The following is a 22,752-nucleotide window of genomic DNA, read 5'->3' as shown; positions in this document are numbered from 1 at the left end:
CATTTCTCATGATTTTTTTTTTCCGAGAAAAATATTACGAAGTTTTGTGGCAAATGACCGCCTACGAAATCCTGTTTTTATTTAAACACCGCAAAACGTGTCAACTCTTGCTCGAAAACTTATAAACGGATAAACCGATATATTGTTGTGGCCGATTTCTAAATGTCTAAATAGCTTATTCGAAAGGACAATGAAACGTGACAATATCGATTTCTTGGATATGGGAAACATACCTAAAATTTCAGGTAGAACATTTTTGTAGAAAATTTCATCTTGTGTTACTTTTTCTGGTCAAGAACAAAAAGGACATGGAAGTAACTGAGCTAGAAGGACAAAATATTCGCCAGAGAGATTCCTCACTCTATTTAACTGAAAACATGTCATCTCGAAAATGTCATCTTCTATACTCAATATTTCCGAAAGGGAATTTTCCACCCCCAAAGCTTGATTTCCATTTTGTGTCACAGGTTATGCAGTAGGATTTCCCATACCACAATGTCTTTAATAGAAGACAAGGATGACTTCTCATAAAAAAAACTAGATGAGAAGACCAGTATACCTTTGTGAGAAGACCAGTAAATCTTCTGGCAATATAGGTTAAAGGTCTAATCTTAATTTGATTGTCATGGAACTTTACTTTTGTTTGAAAACATTTAAAGGATCAATTTGACCAACAAAATAGGGATGAATTGACTAGACTACAGATAATAATGTAGTAAATATCCTGTGAATTGTCCTATAACTTAGTATAATATACCGCTTGTATACGTGTTTCTTATAGCTCTCTTTTAAAATAAATAATGAATTTTGAAAAAATTCTGGTGTCCTGAATATATTGTTATACTTCTATAACGTAAAAAAAAATTTGCCCGGAGTCGGAGTCGAGTTATTTTTTCTACTCAGCCTCCGACTCCAACGACATTGCACGACTCCGACTCCGAAGCCCTGGTAACAACACATTTGCAATGTGGTTTTAACATTTCTTCATTCCTTTACCAGAAATGACTTAAGCAAGAATGCCGAGCTGCTTAACTATCACCGCCTTAAATTTACTATTTATAAGTATATATTTTGGCAGTGCTTTGATGAAATACTACGAGTATATCAGGATGTTCACGGTTCTTCACGGATGCTTACAAAATACTTCATGGAGATTTAGAAAAATGCCAGCAGATTAAAAATGGGGGTGGAATGGGAAAATTGTATTACCTGTTATAATTTTATATGTTGAATGCTTTTTTTTTTTGTATTAAAAATTCCAAAGTAACAAAAAAAACAAGTAAAAGCGAGTTATAGTCGGACAGGGCCGACCATGTGATACCCTACTCCACTACCTATGGCCACTAGTTTTCCACGGAATTTATTTTGTATGATTGCGACATATTTTAGCCGTCTGCTCGTATATACACGATAACATACCAGGGATATAGCACATACATACCCCGCACAGTAGTTCCAAATCGATTTTTCCTGGTCAAAACTCGGTAACTTTTGAACAGTTAAAGATATTTTTATAATTTCTTTTTCGACAGATAACACTTTCGGCTTTCCGATGTATCAAAAAGGACAAAATTCGGTCTAGTAGTTGCCAAGGAATTATTTCATATTTTGCATCAAAATATGAGTGTTTTTGAATTATTCAATTGTCACAATCTACTAAAAAGGCCAAACACCAATTGTATAAACTAGTTATGTGATATTTCAACTGTATTATCAACAATTGAGTCTTTGAAATGTATTTTTTATGTATACTCAATTACCTAGTTATGTTAACTGAATAACTGAAATTAATGGAATTTAAACATGAATTATTGTATTAGATAAAAATAAAAAAAAAACAAATAAAAACCTCCCCTTTTGAACTGCCATACCGTTTTTAAAATCAAAATGTGTGAAGATGTACAAGTAGCAAATTTACTGTACCATTATAACAATACAGTAGTTGTTATATAACCCGATGTATCTAGGCTTAAGAGATTTTTCTATAATCACAAGCATTATATTTATTGATTTAAGAATAAGCCAATATTTTTCTTTATAAGAATGAAATGGATTTAATAAATGACACAATAAAATCGAATCGAAATCGAACTGCCACATCGTAAGAATCTACAAACATAACGTCCCATTAAACATAATTATTTTAAACCAGATATTTTGTTACTCAACCTATTTCTCTTTTTAATCAAATAAAAAATTTCTCAAATTGCGTATGTAGCTTTTGTAACGGACGACTGTTCCTTTATTGGTTACACTTATAATTACAGCCCACACTCACTTCTGCAAAAAAAGCTATCCTATGAGAGAAGTCTCCCTTGTCCCGACTAGGATGTTTGTGGAACAATTATATTATGAACAGGTTCCACTGAGTCAGCGCAAACCTGCCACCACCGCACTAATCCCCCTGTACACCACAACCACAAATACAAAAAATTAAAAAAATATATTTTTGTATTTTTTTAAAATAATTTTTGTTCAAAAATTAAAAAAAATACTCCTTGTGTTTTCAAAAAGTTTATATAGCTCATATAAAAACTCATAAATTTAGAGAATGTCCATTTGTGTAAAAAACGCTATAATTCATATGGGAAAACGGTAAAGAAAAACACACATTTTTGCCCATGTATTTATATTTGAAAAAATATTAAACGGACGGAACGGGACCTGTTCAAAAGTATATATGGGCTGAAAAAGAATATTCTTATGCATCATTCTTTGAAAACTTAACTTTGTTCCATGCTGTTCCCTAAAAGTTTTAGTCCATTAAATCATTTGCCTTATTTTATAATGGACAATTGGATCAATATTTCGAATTATTACATAACTTTAGAGCAGAAGGTAGAACATTTGTATCTGTTTAAAAACTGGGAGTTACTTGATTTTGAAAATTCTCTATTATTCTTGCGATATTTTGTATCATAGAAGGTAAATGTAGGCCCATACAAAAAAAAAAAAAAAAAAAAAAAAACAATAAATGTGCCCATTAATATGTTAGAGAGTAGTTCAGTTATCTAACCACTAAATTGAGGTAATTTTCATCAAGGGACAGGTTTTCAAGTTTCGTGTTTGTAATTTGTCGGAATATATCACCTAGAAATTAAAATATGGCCAAATATTAAATTTGGATATTTTTCTCACAAACGTTATGGTCAATTAAACCCACTAAATACTATTCGATCATTATGCAAAATTATTGGCATCTTCTTTGACGAATACTCTTACCTCGTGCAAAAATTTTTCAGTAATAAACCATTACAGAGAACGCTACCGTGGTTATGGTTACACTACACAAAAATAAACCTGTTGGATCCCTATATATGCTATGCAGTAACTCTCTTATCTGAGCAACTACATCAACATAATTTGCATCAATGAAAAGGACGAGAGATGGACATGTCTATCAGGGGGCGGGATGTGTCTATCAGGAATAAACATATAAGCTAGATATTACAATTTTACTAATTTTGGACAGACGGAGACACGGACGGTTGGACGGACACACATCACTAAATCGCTTTATCTCGTCGAGATGTAAACCAGTAAGAACGGCGAACGGCCGAACTGTACAACTGTATTGAAGTAAATATATACAGTTAGTAACTACTAAGCTCTTTCTCTACGTTAAGTATAATTCCGTGAAGAAGAATAATATCTTAATTGATGATAGTCATTTTATACTAATAATTTTCTGTGTTGAAGTTTTCTACCCATCGAGATTCCAAAGTACAAAGTTACATCCACTTCAGAAGGAAAATGTAGGAACACTCTTTAACAGAGCGCATCGCTGTTCTTTCTATCCTCTGACTAAACACAATCCAAATTTCAGCAATCTCATTAAAACTTTCAAAATCTCGGTAAAACTGGCTAAAACCTTCAAAATATCGAAAAATCGTGAGTGCCGTTCTATGGAGGCTATATAAAAATCTATACCGACATATTTCTGTTGGAAAGTTTTATACCTCCAAAGAAGAGTAAACACCAAATTTCAGCCATTTCGGTGGGATGTTGAGGCCACAACATTAAAAATACCTAAAATCGGGAGGTACCGTTTATGGGGGCTATATGAAGACGTGGACCTATACCGACAAATTTCTGGTGGGAAGTTTAATACCTCCAACGAAGATTAAATACCGAATTTCAGCCATTTCGGTGAGATATTGCGGCTAAAACCTTCAAAATATCGAAAATCGAGTGGTACCGTTCTATGGGGACTATATGAAGACATACTCCGACAAATGTCAGATGGAAGGTTTTATACCCTTAACGAAGACTGAATACTAAATTTCACCCATTTCTGTGGGATATTGCGACTAAAACCTTCAAAATACTGAAAATCGGCAGGTACAGTGTCGGACAAAACTAAAGCACCCCTCAGTATATTTTTTTAAATTACAATTCTATTAAAAACTCAGAGTTATACATTTATTTTTCTTTTTATTTATTTATATCTTTATTATTAGAAAACACAAACGTAAGAAATTCAGAATTTAATAAACAAAAGTAAAAATTAAAAAAAAAAAACATTTTAGGTCGTAATTTGAAGTACAACAAAAAATATTGAAATAAATATTTCGTTGCGTATCCTCTATTCTGGTTGACACAAGCCTTATTAATTATTGCAGGCGAAGTAATTAATTTTCGGAAAATGTAGCCAATACTAAAAATCGGGATGTACCGTTATATGGGGACCATACCCAAACGTAGACCCAGGTCCACAATTTTTGGTGGAAAAGTTTTGTGACCACAAGGAACCCTAAGTACCAAATTACAGATAATTTAGTAGGAAAATGTGGCATAAATCCTCCAAATACTAAAATTCGGAGGTACCGCCATATCGACACCTCCAAATAATAGTATGCTAAGTCTAAAAAGTGAGTTTTGCAGGAGAAGCTCTCAAAGTTTGGACATTTTTTGAACTTCAGTACTATGCTAAGTCAATATTTGTTTATAACTTCTGTTCGGATTGTCCGATCATTACCAAAATTTGACAGAATTTAAGTTAAAGGACGTTAAATATAAAAATGTAAAGAACTTGAAAACATGCTAAGTCGACTTAGCATACTATTGTTTGGAGGCGTCGATATGGTGGCTACTAAAACATTATCCGATATTGTATCATCAATCTTCTGGTCAAATACAAAATCGCTTAGATTTAAAAATTAGCAAAAGAGCGGTAGAGATCGGCTTAAAAAAAACTTTCATATCGACAATAAATGAAAAAGTCAGACTGGATTTCGCCAAGACCATCTGAACTGTAGTATCCAAAAATGGAGGACTGTGCTGTTTTCTGATGAATCTAAGTTTAATTTAAAATATTCAGATGGCATAAGGCGTGGACCAAATGGGCAACTGTTAAAACCTCAATATTGCAAAGGCACTGTAAACGATGGAGGCGGAACATAATGGCCTGTGATTCTAGGGGCAAGATAATAAAAATCATAAAATCATAAAACTAATGGGATTGTGGATGGTTTCAAGTATCATAACGTATTAAAAGGCGTGATGCTGCCAAACATTTATTTAAAAATCCCTCCAGTGATTTTTTCTTGTTTTTGGATTTTTCTCATCTATGGACATTGCTCTTTCAAAATCCTCAAAAACTTCCCAGGTGTAAGCGGTTTTCATTTAAAGTTAGTTAAGGTGCACTGTACATGATATTGTTTTATAAGGAGACAATACAGTCAGTGGATTATCCAAATTTGAACTTGTATATCTTAAAAATGGTTGAACGTACGAAAATATCATGAAGGTCAATCTTGTAGACAATTGTCACTGCTATAATTTTTTTTAGTGTTATTCCAATAGGACTTGCGGTTTCCGAGCAAAATCTTGAAAACCTAAAAACCTCTACAAATGTCAACTTGAATCGTGGCTTATTTAAAAAGCGCTCCGTCGATTTTTTTTTATTTTTCTCATCTATGAACATTTTAGTGTCAGAATACACAAAAATTTCCCAGGTGTAAGCACCATCCATTTAAAGTTGGTTTTTGGAGTAGTTTAAAAGTAAATCTGTATGTATTATTGGTATGCATATTTTTATATTAGTTTTTAGTTTCTTGGTCTTACATTATATTTTTCGAGTAGTTTTTCCTTGTTATGTGGTTAAGCAATTCTTATGCATTTTGTAATTTACACTGATGGGCCGGTTGGCTTTGAATTACAAGTTAAATAGAATTGAATTGAATTGAAAAAGAGCACCGTGGCGTGTCATAAGACACCTCTTGTAGAGAAGTTTTGCATGAATGAAATACTCAGAAAATGTTGCCAACATCACTGAGGGGTATTTTGCCACGGTTGAAAATAATTGATGTTGCCTGGCCGGGAAGTCGAAATCTCGACCTTCAGCGTGCAAGGCAGGTGTGCATACCATTGCACCACGGTGACACCCCAACGAAGTCTATATGGGCAATATTTTTGAAAATTTAACATAGTTGAAGCCAAGGTTTAGCCTTTGAATATTATACAAATTAAATGCTTTCGGATAAAATGAAACGTTTTTAGACTTGGCAAAAAATATTGGCCTTAAAATTTAATTTGCGTGGAAGCTGTGGCTACATTTATGTTAAATAAAGGGTAAAAATGGGTTGAAGCCAACGTGTCTTACTTTGTTTTCTCTCGATTTGTGATTAAACCACACTTTTCACAATTTTTCCCGTCAAAGTAAAAGTAGAAGGCAACTAAATAAGGATCACCTCACTAGTGTATAACTTTTCAAAATTTGATCTGCGTCTACCATTAAATGATGCTGAAATTTTGAAGCCAGATTTTAAGTGTTTTTTAAAATTTTCTTCTAATTTCGTTCCGCAAACAGGTTTGTCAAAAAATCACATATATGATTGTAGAGCTTGCGATTCTGAGTTATTTGATATATGAATGTGTCGTGAATGTAGCCTACACAGCTTCACAGAAATCTGCATCCAAATACGAAAACATTTTTATAAAAATCATGTTTTTCGGGCCTAATTTTTACAATTGTCATTCGATTTACTCGTACTTGATTGCAAATTTTAGATTTTTACGTTGCGGATCTAATAAATCTTTACTCGTGAAATTCCAAGGTAGGAAAATCACCTAAAATTGTTTTCGAAAATATCGCGCATTTTATCGCGTTTTCTGCGGGCCGTTTCCACTGCAATGAAAAAACTAGTGCAGCATCTTCGTTTTTGTGGAAACAGAGATTTAAAAACTTCACTGATAAGGGAGCTACATTAATTTTATCCCAAAAAATAGTGTGTGATGCTACATCCACGGTTCCTGATTGATCGCCTTGAAATGGATATATATCGTTGTAGACTTTCGTGGTGACACTGAAACCGGATGCGGAATACAATTTATTGTACTTTGCGCAAATTAGAGATGTTTTATAGGTTTTTTAATGCTTAGATGCAGCCTATGCTACATCTAAGCATCCAAGCGTCCAACACATATATTAATAATGCATATAAGTTAAAGCGGTTTAATTGAACTCTATTTCCGTTTAAGAAGTCTAATGATTTATTTCAACAACCCGATAACTTTCCTCAATGGGAAACCTTCTATGTGAATGTAGATATAACAAAATCCGCCCATTTTCTTGGGAGTTTCAAGAAAAATAAAAGAAATACTCCTATAGAATTTTTCCAATATTTTCAACTCTAGAATGCATGTGAAAACTATTATTCCAAACCAAAATTTGTTTTTTGTAACACAAATATGTGCTCACTTTGGCTATAATATCCTAACTACTATCCCGATGATTATAAGTTCGGTCTCATTTGATTCCCCGTGGTATTTAAAACTGTTATTTTTTGTAATTTTTGACGGGTAAATTGACCTTTATTTTCACAAAATTCGGATTACATTTAAAATTTTGTCAATTTTGTGTAAATACCGCGAATGCTGAGTAACATTTTACAAATATTATGCAATCTACTTAATGACGTCACTTCGTGATAACTTTTTAGCGACAATTGTGCTCAATAAAATAATTAGCGTTTTTGTAATAATTTTTTCTTAAAAGCAGAAGTAAAACCGCGATAACATTTGTACCAAATACCATATGTACCAAAAATCGTTAATGTAGCTCGAAAAGAAAAAATTCAATTTTTTGGAAATGGAATATGAAATAATTGGCAACATTTCCCATATACCAAATTTCAGCCATTTCAGTGGGATAATAAGGCCAAAACCTTAAAAAACCGAAAATCGGGAGGTACTGTTCTTTGGGGGCTATATCAAAACGTGCACCGATAGAGCCCATTTTCAATACTAAACATCCTAGTAGTAATAGAAAATTCTATACCAAATTATAAAGCTCTATCTAAAAAATTGCGAGCTATATCTTGATTTCAACAGACGGACGGACGGATAGACGTTCGTGGCTATGTCGACATAGAATTTTATGCTGAATATATCTACATTATAGGGTCGATAGCCTTTGTTGCTAGTGCTTTATAATTATAATTTTTTTATAATTTGTTATTATAATAAACATTTAAATAAAAAAGGGTTTCCAACGAATATACCCCTCTTTGTGGTTCAGTGAAGCTGAATAAACTTTGCGTAAATATTATTAAAAAAAAAATCAATTAATAAGGCAACTTTCAGGTTCACATCATCTCAGTAATCTAAGTGGATTTATCTATTCAATTAAATTCCAATTTATTCAACACTTAATAACTAAGAAAGCATTCATATCATCTGTCTAATCTATCATCGGTACATATTGCACAGAAAGCAAATGATATTGACAACTTAATTGGAATTAAATTCACACAGTCAGACAAGTACTCCCTCTATCCAGCAAACATTTGCCAATTAATATTTACGTATGTATATCTCTATACATGTACGTCTGTTACATTCATTAACTCTAATATATAAGGTGAAGGACACTACTGATGCTGACTGGTAATGTTGTGTTGTTGTGTTTCTCTTATCATAGGAAATTATTGCGGATTATTTGCTTTTCAGTTTCTTCTGTGTGTAAATGTGAAATGTAATGTGTGATGATATCATTTATCATTTGGCCAGACTTATGAGATGTATTTAGTAGAATTAATGTCGAACTGCTAGCTGATGTAATTAATTAATTGCAATTTGTATCCTTCAATAGCGTAAGAATCAAATATTTTGTAAACCAAATCTTAACCAATGACATATACAGGAGAATTACAAGTATAATAATGGATGTATTTTACGTTTTCATTTATGTATGTATGTAGTTATGATTAATCTTTCAGAAGCACAAGTTGTGTATATGTAAAAGCAAGATTAAAGTTAGAATTAACAACACGTATAATTACTAGGGTGGTTTTAAAAAATCGATTTCGGATTTTTTTAGTTGTATAGTTTTGTTAAATTTTAAGATTAGCAAAGTTTGAGCACAATTGGAATATGTTAACAAGTGCCACTGGGGCCTTAAAGTTTCCATAGGCCCATATAGATAATACTAAAATCCGAGCCAATTTTCACAATTTATTGTAGGATTAGTGCATGCCACAATTAACAAGGTAGTGTTATTTTTTGAGGGACAATTTTGAATAAACTCAGATGAAGTTCGACTTTAACCCTAAAACGCGTTTTTCATTTTTAGATATTTCTGGCGATTAGACAAGATTTACAGATTTGGTGTATTCTGAGACCTATAGTAAAATTTTATGACGAACAATTTTGTAGAATATTTGGATTTGATACGATCACATTATAAAGGAGTTTTTGAAAGATTTTCTAAAAAAGGACCAAAAGGCCCTTTTGATGAACCGCGTGAGGGTTAAAATTTTTAACAAAAATATTCTCCACATCCTCCTCTTTAAAGTTTCCAAAAACACTATATACCTAAAATGCAAGGATGCCAAGATATATTAACTCGAATATTTCGAAAAAAAAAACTAGAAATGGGCGGAACTTGCCCCGCCTACTTTGGTTCATTTCCGATGTAAACTTTCATAATATAAACGGTTTTTCCCATCATTTTGAAAAAAATGAATTTTGTTGCACAGTGTAATTAATATTTAATTTTATATTTGACTACTGTCGACATCTACTTGGTACTGCTTGAAAGCTTTTCTGGTCTTCTTGATTAGCATTTTACATGTCTTTAATACATCAAATAGAAGCAGAGGTATGTGTCATTAAAGTAACAACTCCGAATATTAAAATTGTGATAGCTTAGCGCCTTTGCAATAATTCTGATATTTACTATAAATGCCGCATTTGGTATTAATTTAAAGCCCAGATGCTTTAGTTTCATTATCAAGCTCTCTCCTTTGAATATGTCTAACAGTAGCAGAAATATCTGACATAGAAATAAAATTCCTTAAATTGGAAATTGGAATATACCCGCGTCTTTTGCAACATCACAAGCATTTCACCAAGTTTGGTAACGCAATTGGGAATTTTTTAAAGCTCAGAATGTCTTAATTGTTGAAACGCATCCAATTAAACTTGAGATACTCGTCAGTAGAATTCAAATACAAAAATAGGGAAAGTGGGATGTGCCCCAACCTATTTTGCATCATAATAAAGGTGATATTTTCCTCATCCATTGACGGGCTTTCCATTTGGAATACAACTATTAAAAGCTGAGATATTCTCATAAGAATAAACCTTTGAATTTTTGTCCACAAATTTTTTTGCCCATTCCGACTCTTGAATATTATCCGACCATCACCAAACTCAATATGCTTTTTCCTCTCTGGAAGAGAGCGACCTGTAGCATGACTACAAAAAAACTTTTGAGATATCTCCGTTGTTTGACCACAAACGCTAACCTACTTCGCAACAATGTTAAGGAAATCTTATCTTCTTCCATTGACGGGCCGTTTCGGTATACGCATACTAGAAGCCGAGATATACGCATATAAGTAAAACGTTGAATGTTCTCCACATATGTTTTTTGCCCATTCCGACCCCTGAATATTATCCGACCATCAATAAAATCAATAAGTCTCTTCCTCTACGGGACCCCCATTAACCAGCAAAATTTCGTGACGATACGATCAATATTGCGACCTGTAGCGTGATAAAAAAATGAAAAAATGGGATGCATTACCGACTATTGCGATATCTCCGTTATTTGGCCACCTACGCCAACCTACTTTGCATCATAGTAAAGATAGGATTTCTTTCATCTTCAGGCTTTGCTTTTATAAGGTCCCCAACCAAATCTGTGATATTCGTCATTATAATTAAAATCGCAAAACTGAAAATTTGGGTTTCATTAGCGACTATTGCGACGATCCGATCACAATTGCGACCGGTAGCTTGATTACATGGTTAAGGTGGACATACGGACAGGCGGACGGACACACATAGCCAAACTTAGCTCGTCGAGACAACCATTTTGGTATATATAGTATGGGACTACGACCATTATTTCGATGCATAACAAACTTTTTGGCCAAACCCAACTTATAATACCCTCCCCACATAGTGGTGTAGGGTATACAACTTTCTTAAAGGCAATAATGCAAAAATTGTAACAATCTCTACATTGTTATCCTTTTTCACGGTCTCTGTTCTAGAGGTATCAAACAATTCAAAATTTAAGGAAACAATCAACTACAAAAATGAAGCTAAGATCTCAGTAAACACCTTTTCAGAACATATGGTTTTTACACCCTCAGCATTTAGGTTAATTAGGGTATATCGTCAGCATAAATGCCCGAAGGCGTAACTCCAAAAAGAAATAGACCCATAGTTCCGTCCGTCTGTCCATGTATTTTGTGATCAAAGTACAGGTCGCATTTATTGTCCGATTCAGTTAAAAATTGGGGAAGATCAGAGCCGGAGGAAGACCTCTTTGCTTTCGCTAAAAATGGGTTAAGATAACCGAATTCGGACTAGAAAAAAGTCTGTTAAATTTTAATCGGTTCAGATTTGGATATAGCTCCCATATATGTATGCCCAATTTCATGTGTTTGACGCACCAAACACAAAATTTAAGATTTTGTGAAATTTAAAAAAATGTGACTTAATTTGGTGTCGAAAAAATTTCTGCAAATTATAATAAAATCGTGATGGGCAAATACCCTAATCCTTTCTTTATTCGTTATACCCAACACAACAATGTGGAATGGGTATATGATAAGTTCGTGTTTCGTAAAACCAAAAACAAATTTTTTATTCGATTTTGTAGCGACCTGTAGGTTGGATTCGCTTTATAGCCACAACAATGAACTGGTAAATTTTTCAAAGAGTGGAAAACAATTGTGGCCTGTAGAGCGATTTTCTAAAAAATCGCCTTTGGCCCCCATAGACCACTTAGACCTCAAGTTTGGACGAAATCCGTTTCAGACAATTTGGTGTTGATTTAGCCATGTGCGTCCTTCTGTCTGTCTACTTGGATTCGGCTCAAAATTTGGATATTTTCTTTTTTTAAATATTTTGTCCAAACTTAGTTTAAGTTCGAAGATAGGCCATATCGGGCCACTCTTTCCGTTACCTATGCCACAACAGTTCAAACATTTTCGCTAAAATGGCGCGTATGACAACTCTCGAAGGCAGCAACCGTATTGTTCATTACTAGACAGTGGCATTTTATGTAACCCCTATTTTTGGTCCGATTCAAGTCAAATTTTGGATTGGGCATATTTTTGGCTTCTGATTAAATTGCAATCGAAACATATGACATATGTGCATGTGCAAAATTTATGCATTTTACATATTTTCTTATGCAACCAATATTTCAATAATATTTAGAAAAATGTTTGTGTGTACAATTTTTCTGTTTAAAATTTTCTTCAGGCAAGTCAATAAAATAGAGAAATGTATAACCACAGCCACAACCTTCAAAATACCGAAAATCGGGAGGTATCGTTCTATGGGGGCTGAACCTAAACCGATCAATTTTAGATGTAAAGTTGTTTACCCCCAAGGAAGACTTAATACCAAATTTCGGCGGGATATTGATGCCGCAACCTTCAAAATACTGGAAATCGAGAGGTTCCGTCCTATAGAGCCTATATGAAGACGTGGGCCTATACCGAGAAATTTCGGTGGACAGTTTTCTACCCCCAAGGAAGAATTAATACCAAATTTCAGCCATTTCGGAGGGACATTGAGGCCATAACCTTCAAAATACCAGAAATCCGGAGGTACCATTCTATGGGCGCTATATGAAGACGTGGACCTATAAGGACAAATTTCAGGTGGAAAGTTGTATACCCCCAAGGAAGACTAAATGCCAAATTTCAGTCATTTCGGTGTGATGTTGAGCCACAACCTTCAAAATATCGGAAATCGGGAGGTACCGTTCTATGGGGGCTAAATGAAGACGTGGACCTATGCAAACAAATTTCAGGTGTAAAGTTTCATACCCCTAACGAAGACTTAAGACCAAATTTCAGCCATTTCGGTGGGATATTTAGACCACAGATCCTTGTATATATTCTTGCATATGGTTTTGCATATGCTCAGTTTATGGAAATATGTAAAAATATGTCAAAATATGTCAAAATATGCACGATATGCAAAATATGCAAAAATTTCTGGGCCTAATTCGTTTTATTTTGTGATAAAAGTAATTGCTGTTTAATCAAATTTTCTCTACGACCATTCTAACCATATACGCATTTGCATAGGATTCCGCTGTCTATTCATTACATTGCCTATGACAATATTACTTCCAGGCAGATCAAGTTTGATTTTGGACTAAATCGGTGTACTCTTTGTGTACCTTCCACACTAAAATTAGAAAAAGTACAGATCAACAACTCGTCCCGGATCGTTTTGAAATTTTTTTTGCATGATGTTTTTGTTGTTGTTTTTTTTCATACTTTCTGAGGTAATGACCCAAAAGCTCAAAAAAAAAAAGAATGCCGGCACCACCAACTAAACTGGCTAGTACTGAAGATAACCCCCGAAAGAAAAACCCGGCTTTGCAAACCCTGCTTTGCACATCGTAATATTTCTTTCAGACTCGGATTATATTGACTAAATCGGACCACTCCTTTAGGTAATTCCCACACAACGTTTGGAAAGAGTTCAGTCGAAGTCAGGTATCGGCACCCATACAAATGAAGTATGTGCGGCCACACGCATACGACATCGAGAGCGTAAATTTCGCTCACTCCACAATCATCGTGTGGGTTATTGCATTGCTAAAATTAAAAACCATTGAAAAAGGCGACGGCACAACCTTTTTCGTTGACTTCTGAGTGAAGACTAAATGTTGTTGTTTTGTTGTTACTCTCATCAAGGGCACATGTGCCCCTTTTTGCCGGATGCTGGTCTAAGTACTCGTCTGGAATCATTTTTAAATTTTTGGCAACATTTTGGTGTGTCCCATACTCCATGAAAATTAGCCCAAATATCCCTGTAAGCCTCAGAAGAATTGTGTTTATTTATTTTCTTTAGGTCTTTAGGTTCTTTTAATTTGGCACACCCGTGGAGCTCATAAAAAGGTTCTCTTCAATCTAATGCCTTTTTACTTTTAAAGTAACATCAATTATCTACACTCCTGACCTACACTAATTTAAATTAATTTTGAAAAAAAAGATGTCTTCTGTCAAACAAATTAAGTTAGATATCATATCTAACATTTCCAGAGTACGTTTTTCTTTTTGTACTTTCAAAATAATTAATCGTCAAAATCTACATAAAGAGACAATAACGAAAATCACAAAGCAAATAAATTACCAAGAATGTACAGTGGAAACGGAATATGGCAATAAATTAAAAACGAACAACCAATGTTTTGGTTTGTTTGATTTGAATTGGATACTTACCTTAATTTACACTGTATTCCAATGTTGCTGATACTGCGACAGTTACTGCGTGTTGTCCCAGTGCCTTTTAGAAGTTCATTTTCATTATTAATATTCAATAGGAAGGGCACAACGAAAAAAGAAATAATTTCCGACTTTGCCGTAGCCTATGTTATGTTCAAATTAATGACTGTCAGTGGTTGTCGTCGTTGGCTGCCTGGCTGACTGGTTGGATGTTTGGTGTGTGCATGTAAATGTGCCGGTTTGTATTTTCTATTTCAATTTGCAGACGTTTAGGGTTTCCTTTTGCTTTATTTTCTTCTGTTCTGTTTCGTTAGAGAAATTTAGATTAATTTGCGGGTGTTAAGTGTGACGTCAATATCATTGACATAATGGCATATTGAGTCATAATACCGTCAAAGATGATGGTTATTAAATTGATTTTTATATTTTTCTTAGTTATTTTTTTTTTTTGCCAGACAAGTAGATGTGGCGAAAATGATTGAAAAGATTAAAGCAGTGATTAGCAATGACAGCGTTATTAGCCTAATTATTTTAGATATGCCACCGAGTGTAACAATAGAATTTTTAATCTTTAATGGCTTAGCAGATATTTTGTAAAGCAAAAGCAATGAAAGAAAGCAAAGATTTTTTGGCCTCGTTCGGTATTTTAATAAATTGTTCAAGGCTGGCTTTTTAATTATACTGAGTTGATGTGAATTTCATTTTCGTCACGTTCATAAATTTTTCTTTTTTATTTGTTTTAGCTGCAATTATTTACTTTGGCATATAATTTGATATTGATTAATTTTTTGTTGTCGATTTTTTTTTCTTCTTTGTTGATGTTTCGTTTTTATATTGTGTGTTTTTTTGCTCATTAGCTGTTAAACCTCATGTTTAATGAGTTTACTGCACTTTACATTATTCATGAATTGAATATGTTGGAAGTTTATATGTTGATTTTGTTTGTTGTTTGTTTTTCACAATTCAATATTGAGCGTTTGATTTTTTGAGTTATTAATAGTAATTATGGCTTATTTTGCCATAGGCGTTTTTAAATTAATTTATTTCTTTGCAAAAAATGCATTTGATATGTTTAGTTAGGAAGGATACACACTGTTGGAAAAACACGCGGTAAACACTTTAGTGGTTAATTAGTATTATTAATTTATAAAAAAATTAGACTATAAAAACATTCAATTACTTATTTATAACTAACATTGCTTTGTATATATAATATGTTTGTAGATAATAAATCAGACTAAATTGATATGTATCGTTAGAATATTTAATATGATTTTTTAAATATTTACATTATTTCACTTTTTTTGTTAATTATTAATATCGAATTATGGCTTAGCTTGCCAGTTCACTTCACATGAATTTAATTAAATTGTTTTCTTTTTAATTCTCTAAACCAAATACCACATATATTCACATTTGGAAATAATCGGCAATTAGAGCACACTTCAATTTATTTTTTAATCAAATAGATTTTTTTTTATAATTTTTTTGTTTCTGTTTTATTCTCACTTAATTTTTTGAATTCGTTTGTACCTGTAAGAAAGAAGAAGCACATATTAGAGTTTATATATAAATTTAATAGATTATTTTGACAAAAATAGTTATAAATAGTATACCCTCAGCCAATGTGGAGTAAAACTCTCACCTACGGACAGATCGAATGTATTTAAGGTCTCTTCAAAATTTTGTGGCCCTTTTTGGACATTTGAACTTGCCGACAAAAATGTGGATTAAGAATTAACTGCACTAAGACACAAATGTTGCACCTTTGTGGGGAAGGTACCCTAGGGAGAACCGATATGGGCCATTTTAGAAGTTAAACTTAATTTTGACAAAATATTTCTAGATCCAAAGTTTGGACCAAATTGGTTGTCCCATTCAAGTGATATCGTCCAGCATTTTAGTGAAATTTTTTAAGGGGAGAAGTACCGGAAGTTGTGGGCATGTATTTCCCCATGAAACTAAGCTTGGATATAATATGACGAAGACGAAATGTTGGACCAAATCGCTTGAACAGTTCGAGAGTAACCGTGGCCGCCACATATGGTGACATATGTTGTTTTTACACCTTTCTGGCTGTTTTTCCAAGAAATATGGACTTGCCCCTGAAAAAACTTTTACCGTCGTAATGGAGGTAGCAAATGCAAATAGCTTCAACGAAAATCAAAGTAATTCGAGAGCAGGTCTTAAAGTGAACTTATTCGAAATTTTGTGTGGGAGGTACCAGAAGGGGTAGAGAAATATAGTCCATATTCGAACCTGATCTATATCTGGTAGAAATTTCGCGATGTACAAAGTATGGGCCAAATCTGTTACGCCCTTCAAGAGTTATCGTTAGCACAAAATTTCCGAACATTTTCGAACTTTTGTGGGGAAGGTACCTGAAGGAATGCACCGACATGGCTTATCTTCGAATTTAAACTATGTTTGGACAACATATTACGAAGGCCAAATTTTGGACAGAAACGGCAGATCCGTTCGATAGTTATCCTGCGCTCCATCCACCGTGTTATAGGGGCTTTTTGCACATTTCAGATCCATATGCAAAGTATGGATCTAATCGATTACTACCTTCAAGAGTTATAGTGCGTACAAATTTTTCGAACATTTCCGATTTTTTGTGTGGGAGGTACCGGAAGTAGTGGACCGATATAACCCATATTCGAACTTAAAATAAGTTTGTACAAAATATTACGATACCCAAATTTTGGACCAAATCGGTTCAACCGTTCGTGAGTTATCGTGCGCACCAGCCAGACAGACAGACAGACGGACGGACATTGCTAAATCGAATTCAAATTGTCTGAAACACATTTCGTCCAAACATACTTGGGGTCTAAAACCATTATTTCGATGAGGCACATGTTGGTCGTATGAAAGTGTATATACCCTCGTTAGCATAAATGCTGAGGGTATAAAAATAAAGAAAATCGAAGAGTCCAATCTTTTTTTAAAATGGATTTTAAATATTAAATCGCAAAAATTGCAGCCAAGCTCACTGTAAATTTTTTTTTTTCTATTTTTTATTAAATAACTGTAAAACGACAAAACATATTTCTTTTTCAAATTGGACCAATATTAGAGAAGTTATGAGTATTTGTTTGCATATAGTTTTTACAGAATTAGACTTTTTCAACACGCGGGGGCGGGGCCGGAGAGAATCCAGCCGAATATCGTCTCCTGAGCCATAAGTGATCCACAAATGCCTCTCTTGACCCCGGCCAACATGATGATAGGGAGGACATCTGCCCCAAGCCAGTCGACTTCTAGGACATCCACAATTGTTTCGAATTTCTGTGAAATAACTTTAGATAAAGCTATTTCACGGTTTTGGGAGGTGGAGGACATTCCACGGAAAAGGGTCCTATCTCCATCAGAAAAGTATTGCGAGGATCTCTATGTGTCTACTACAAAGAGAAACAAGGATGGGAGATACGAAGTATTCCTCCCATTCAAACAGAATTTTCCCAATGAAATAAACATTGGATCATCCAGGAATAGTGCTATGGATCAATTCTTCAGGAACGAAGCTAGGCTCATTCGTACACCGAAGTTTAAAGAGGAATATGACGAGGTTCTCAACGAATACATTACCCTTGGTCATATGACAATGGTTACAAATGACTCGAATTCGGTTCCGTGTTATTATTTGCCGCATCATGCTGTCGTGAGGCCCGAGAGTACAACCACAAGAGTCCGAGTTGTATTCAATGCATCCTCAGCATCCTCCAATGGTTTAAGTCTTAACGATGTCCTTTATCCAGGTCCTGTCCTACAACAAAATCTTATTCTTCTCATTCTTAACTGGAGATTTTATAGGTACGTTTTTAACGCGGACATTACTAAAATGTACCGCCAAATTTTAGTAAACCAAAGTCAAACTTCTTTTCAAAGGATACTTTTCCGTAAGCATCCTAATGAATTGGTCCAAGATTATGAACTAAAAACAGTTACTTTTGGGGTCAATTGTGCCCCGTTTTTGGCTATACGCACAATGTTGCAATTAGCTGAAGATGTCCAATCCACTTTCCCCCTCGCTAGTGAAATACTCCAAAATGCTATGTATGTTGACGATATCCTAGCTGGAGCTCATTCTGTATCCACAGCCAGAGATTCTAAAGACCAATTAATTAAGGCTTTGGATTCAGCTGGCTTTTCTCTCCGGAAATGGACGTCCAACTCCAAAGAAATTCTTTCTGATTTTCCACCGGATCATCTATTGTTCGAAGACTTTCTCGAGTTTGATGACCGAAGTACAGCTAAAACTCTCGGCATCCGTTGGAATGCCTTCTCCGATATCTTCTACTTCTCGACAATCCCTTTTCCTAATCCACCAAAATACACAAAGAGAGAAGTTCTTTCTCAAATTTCAAAATTATTCGATCCAGTTGGGTGGCTTTCACCATGTATAATAATAGCAAAAATTATTATGCAGCAAATATGGATTGACGGCACCGATTGGGATGACGTCATATCTCCAGACTCCTTACAAAAGTGGAAATTTTTCGAAGCTTCATATCCTAATATCCGATCCATACAAATCCCTCGATGGTTTGGTTATGATTCTTATAGCGATATTGAGTTTCACGGATTTTGTGATGCCTCAGAAAAGGCATATGCCGCCGTTATTTATATCCGTGTTAAAACCCAAACCGGCATTCATACGCACTTAGTATGTTCCAAAACAAAAGTAGCACCACTCAAGACCCTATCTATTCCCCGATTGGAACTATGTGCTGCTACATTGCTCGCTGATACTGTTGACACTATAATTCCGCAACTTCGAGTTCCCAAACATCCAATATTCTTATGGACAGACTCCACCATTGTGCTGTCCTGGTTGTCCAAACCTCCTTCCTGTTGGAATACATTTGTAGCCAACAGAGTCTCCAAAATCATCGAATCCACAAATATTTCCAATTGGTATCACGTAAAATCCGAATCAAACCCGGCAGATCTGGCCAGCAGGGGTCTACCTCCACAAGAATTAATCGACAATGGTTTATGGTGGCATGGCCCACAGTGGCTCAATGATAATCCCATTAAGTTGCCTGGCAGCCGTACCGTTGTCCAAGAAACTGCTCTCGAACGGAAGCCGGTCAAAGTACACTTTGCGTACTTCGAAAAGTTTGAGGATATACTCGATAAATTCTCCTCTTTTCCAAAAGCCTTACGAGTTACGGTATACATATACAGGTTTATTCTCCAAACTCACCCAAAATATAGATCGAAATTTACATTTTCTTCCAAAATTATAACCGGTCCCGAAATGCAAGCAGTCCAAAATCGACTAATTTCCTTGAGTCAAAAAGTATGCTACCCCAACGAATATAGGGTTCTTTCCACTAAAGGCCACATACCATCCAATAGTCCACTGCTGAGTCTCAATCCAATCCTTGACGGTGAAGGAGTTATACGGGTATGTGGTCGACTCGCCTCATGTCCAGATTTGTCTGAGGACGAGAGACTTCCCATCTTACTTCCCTATAAATGCCAGTTCGCCCGACTTTTAGTGAAATTTATTCATGAGTTTTCCCTTCATGGTGGAAATCAACTGGTCCTTAAGTTGATTCGATCTAAGTATTGGATACCAAAGGGGAAAAACCTTGTTAAAACAACGATCCATAATTGTAAGCCCTGTGTGCTGCACAAACACAAATGCCAACGACAACTCATGTCTGCTTTGCCTCCAGAGAGAACTCAACTTTCACGACCGTTCACACATACGGGGCTAGACTTTGCCGGACCTTTTGATATCAAAAGTTACTCTGGCAGAAACTGTCGTAACACAAAAGCCATTCATTTAGAAGCAACGTCCGACCTTTCCACTCCAACGTTTTTAGCCGCCTTCAGCAGATTCGTTTCCCGCCGCGGTTGCCCTTTACACCTCCACTCCGATAATGGTACCACATTCGTGGGCGCATCCAAAGTCCTGGTCAAAGAATTTATTAAAACGTCTCATGAAGCGGTTATATCCGGTTATGCTCACCAAAATCTGTCTTGGCACTTTATCCCACCCGGAGCACCTCACATGGGTGGGCTCTGGGAAGCTGGGGTAAAGAGTTTTAAATCCCATTTTAAAAAAGTCGTGAAAACCTTCAAGCATACTTTTGAAGAATTTCAAACATTACTTTCTAAAATAGAGGCATGTTTAAATTCTCGTCCAATATCTCCTATGTCCACCGATCCTTCGGACTTATCGGCACTCACTCCTGGCCACTTTTTAATTGGTTCTCCACTACTCGTTCCGATAGATCCAAAAATTGGCACCAGTCCAATGTCCATTGTCAATCGTTGGCAACGTCTTAAGGTAATTCACCAACAATTCTGCCAAAGGTGGAAGGATGAATACCTGAAGGAACTCCATAAGCGTCAAAAGTGGCAACATCCTGTGGAAAACTTAAAAGAAGGAATGATGGTTGTTATAAAAGAGGACAATATACCCCCCAATTCATGGCGACTAGGCAGGATTACAAAAGCGTTTCCTGGCCGTGATAATCTTGTTCGAATAGTCGAAATTAAAACGGAACGAGGCACAGTCACAAGGCCTGTTACCAAACTTGTTGTTATTCCCTTGGAAGACACAGCTGCTCAAATGCGAAACGAATAACTAAATCTACATTTATCCTCGAAATTGTACCTTCTCACACTCCGAATCCTTTTTTAGTCAACATGCCAAGCCACAAATCGAATACTAGGAATCATGCAAACAACAACAACACCAAAGGAAATGTGCGTAAACAAACATTTACATGCAGACTATGTCGCCAACGCCAGGCCCTCAGAAAATGCCAGCGGTTTTTAAACATGAACACAACGAAACGCCGAGAAATTGTGCAAACCTATGGCTATTGCCAGAACTGCCTTGCCCATTCTCATTCTCAAGGAAACTGCTTCACGAAAACTGGATGCAAATATTGCCACCACCAACATCACTCTTTACTGCACATTCATCCTATTCTTAAAGACCGAGCTCGTTCAAAGGAAAGCCCCTTACAATCAATGAGCGTCAATTCCAGAACCCAATCCAGGAGGAATAGTACAGAAGGTGGTGATGCATACACCAGCAAACGAAATTCCCCATCCACAACTCATGCTACAACGACCTCACTAACTGCAATTTTAAAAGGAAACTCAGTTACCTTGCTCCCAACTGTTGTCGTTCAAATTGATAGCCAAAAAGGAAATACGAAAGTGCGTTGTTTGCTTGACTCTGGAGCAAGATACAGCAGTATATCTTCCAAAACTGTGGAAAAGTGTGGTCTAAAAACTCTGACACTGAACGCTGAAACTATTTGTCCTCTTACTCTCCATTCGGTTTACGATACCGATACTGTAATAGAAACCACATTGCGTATGACCAATAGAATTACCACACGCATACCACCTAAGTCCCTACCAGACTCGTTTAAAGGCCACTTTAAAAATCTGATGCTAGCGGATACTACTTTTTTCAAGTCTGGACCAATCGACGTGGTTCTTGGTGCAGACATCTACTCACGCATTCTGAATGAAGGCATCATTAACAGAGCGGGTCTTACTACCGCGCAGAATACAATTTTTGGTTGGTGTATCTACGGCAATTGTTCTCTTTAAATGCTTCTCTATCGTTCTATGAAATTTTAATCGTTTAAATGATTCTATAACATACTTGAGCAATTGAAATAATGTAAACTAACTTAACTTCCTATACATCTTGAATATAACTGAACTAATGTAATTATAGTATCCTTACAGATATACGTATCTTATATTATAAATTGTAACCAATCTAATCCATGAAATACTCTTATCTGAATTATTTAAGTAAATATATATACCGGAAGTTGTCAAGAATTGAAAATTGCTATTCAGCCGAGGCTGGGGCGGCAATGTTTGTGCCAAACAACAAATTTTTCCCCACGCCTACAACCCTAATTCCCATTCTATGTAAAAATACCCAATTACTTTAGTACTTCTTTTAGTTATAAGTTGACAACATTTCTTCTGTTAAATTGGATTTTTAATAACAGAAATATCTTTGTCAACTTATCTTGACAGC

The 22,752-nt window shown here is 35.2% G+C and overlaps 1 long non-coding RNA gene across 1 annotated transcript in view; it reads right to left on the bottom strand.

Annotated features, from left to right (window-relative positions):
- Nucleotides 1-15,431: 15,431 nt before the first annotated feature.
- LOC141390979 (uncharacterized) overlaps nucleotides 15,432-22,752 on the bottom strand; it is a 43,404-nt gene continuing 36,083 nt past the window's right edge. Inside the window, exon 2 of the long non-coding RNA XR_012409537.1 lies at nucleotides 15,432-16,244. This is a non-coding gene — a long non-coding RNA (uncharacterized lncRNA). The remainder of the gene's footprint in view (nucleotides 16,245-22,752) is intronic.

The sequence above is a fragment of the Musca autumnalis genome, unplaced genomic scaffold (genome assembly GCF_047663935.1).
Source record: "Musca autumnalis isolate F117 unplaced genomic scaffold, ASM4766393v1 scaffold_1, whole genome shotgun sequence".
NCBI lineage: Eukaryota > Metazoa > Arthropoda > Insecta > Diptera > Muscidae > Musca > Musca autumnalis.
This window is presented reverse-complemented; position numbering and strand designations above follow the sequence as displayed.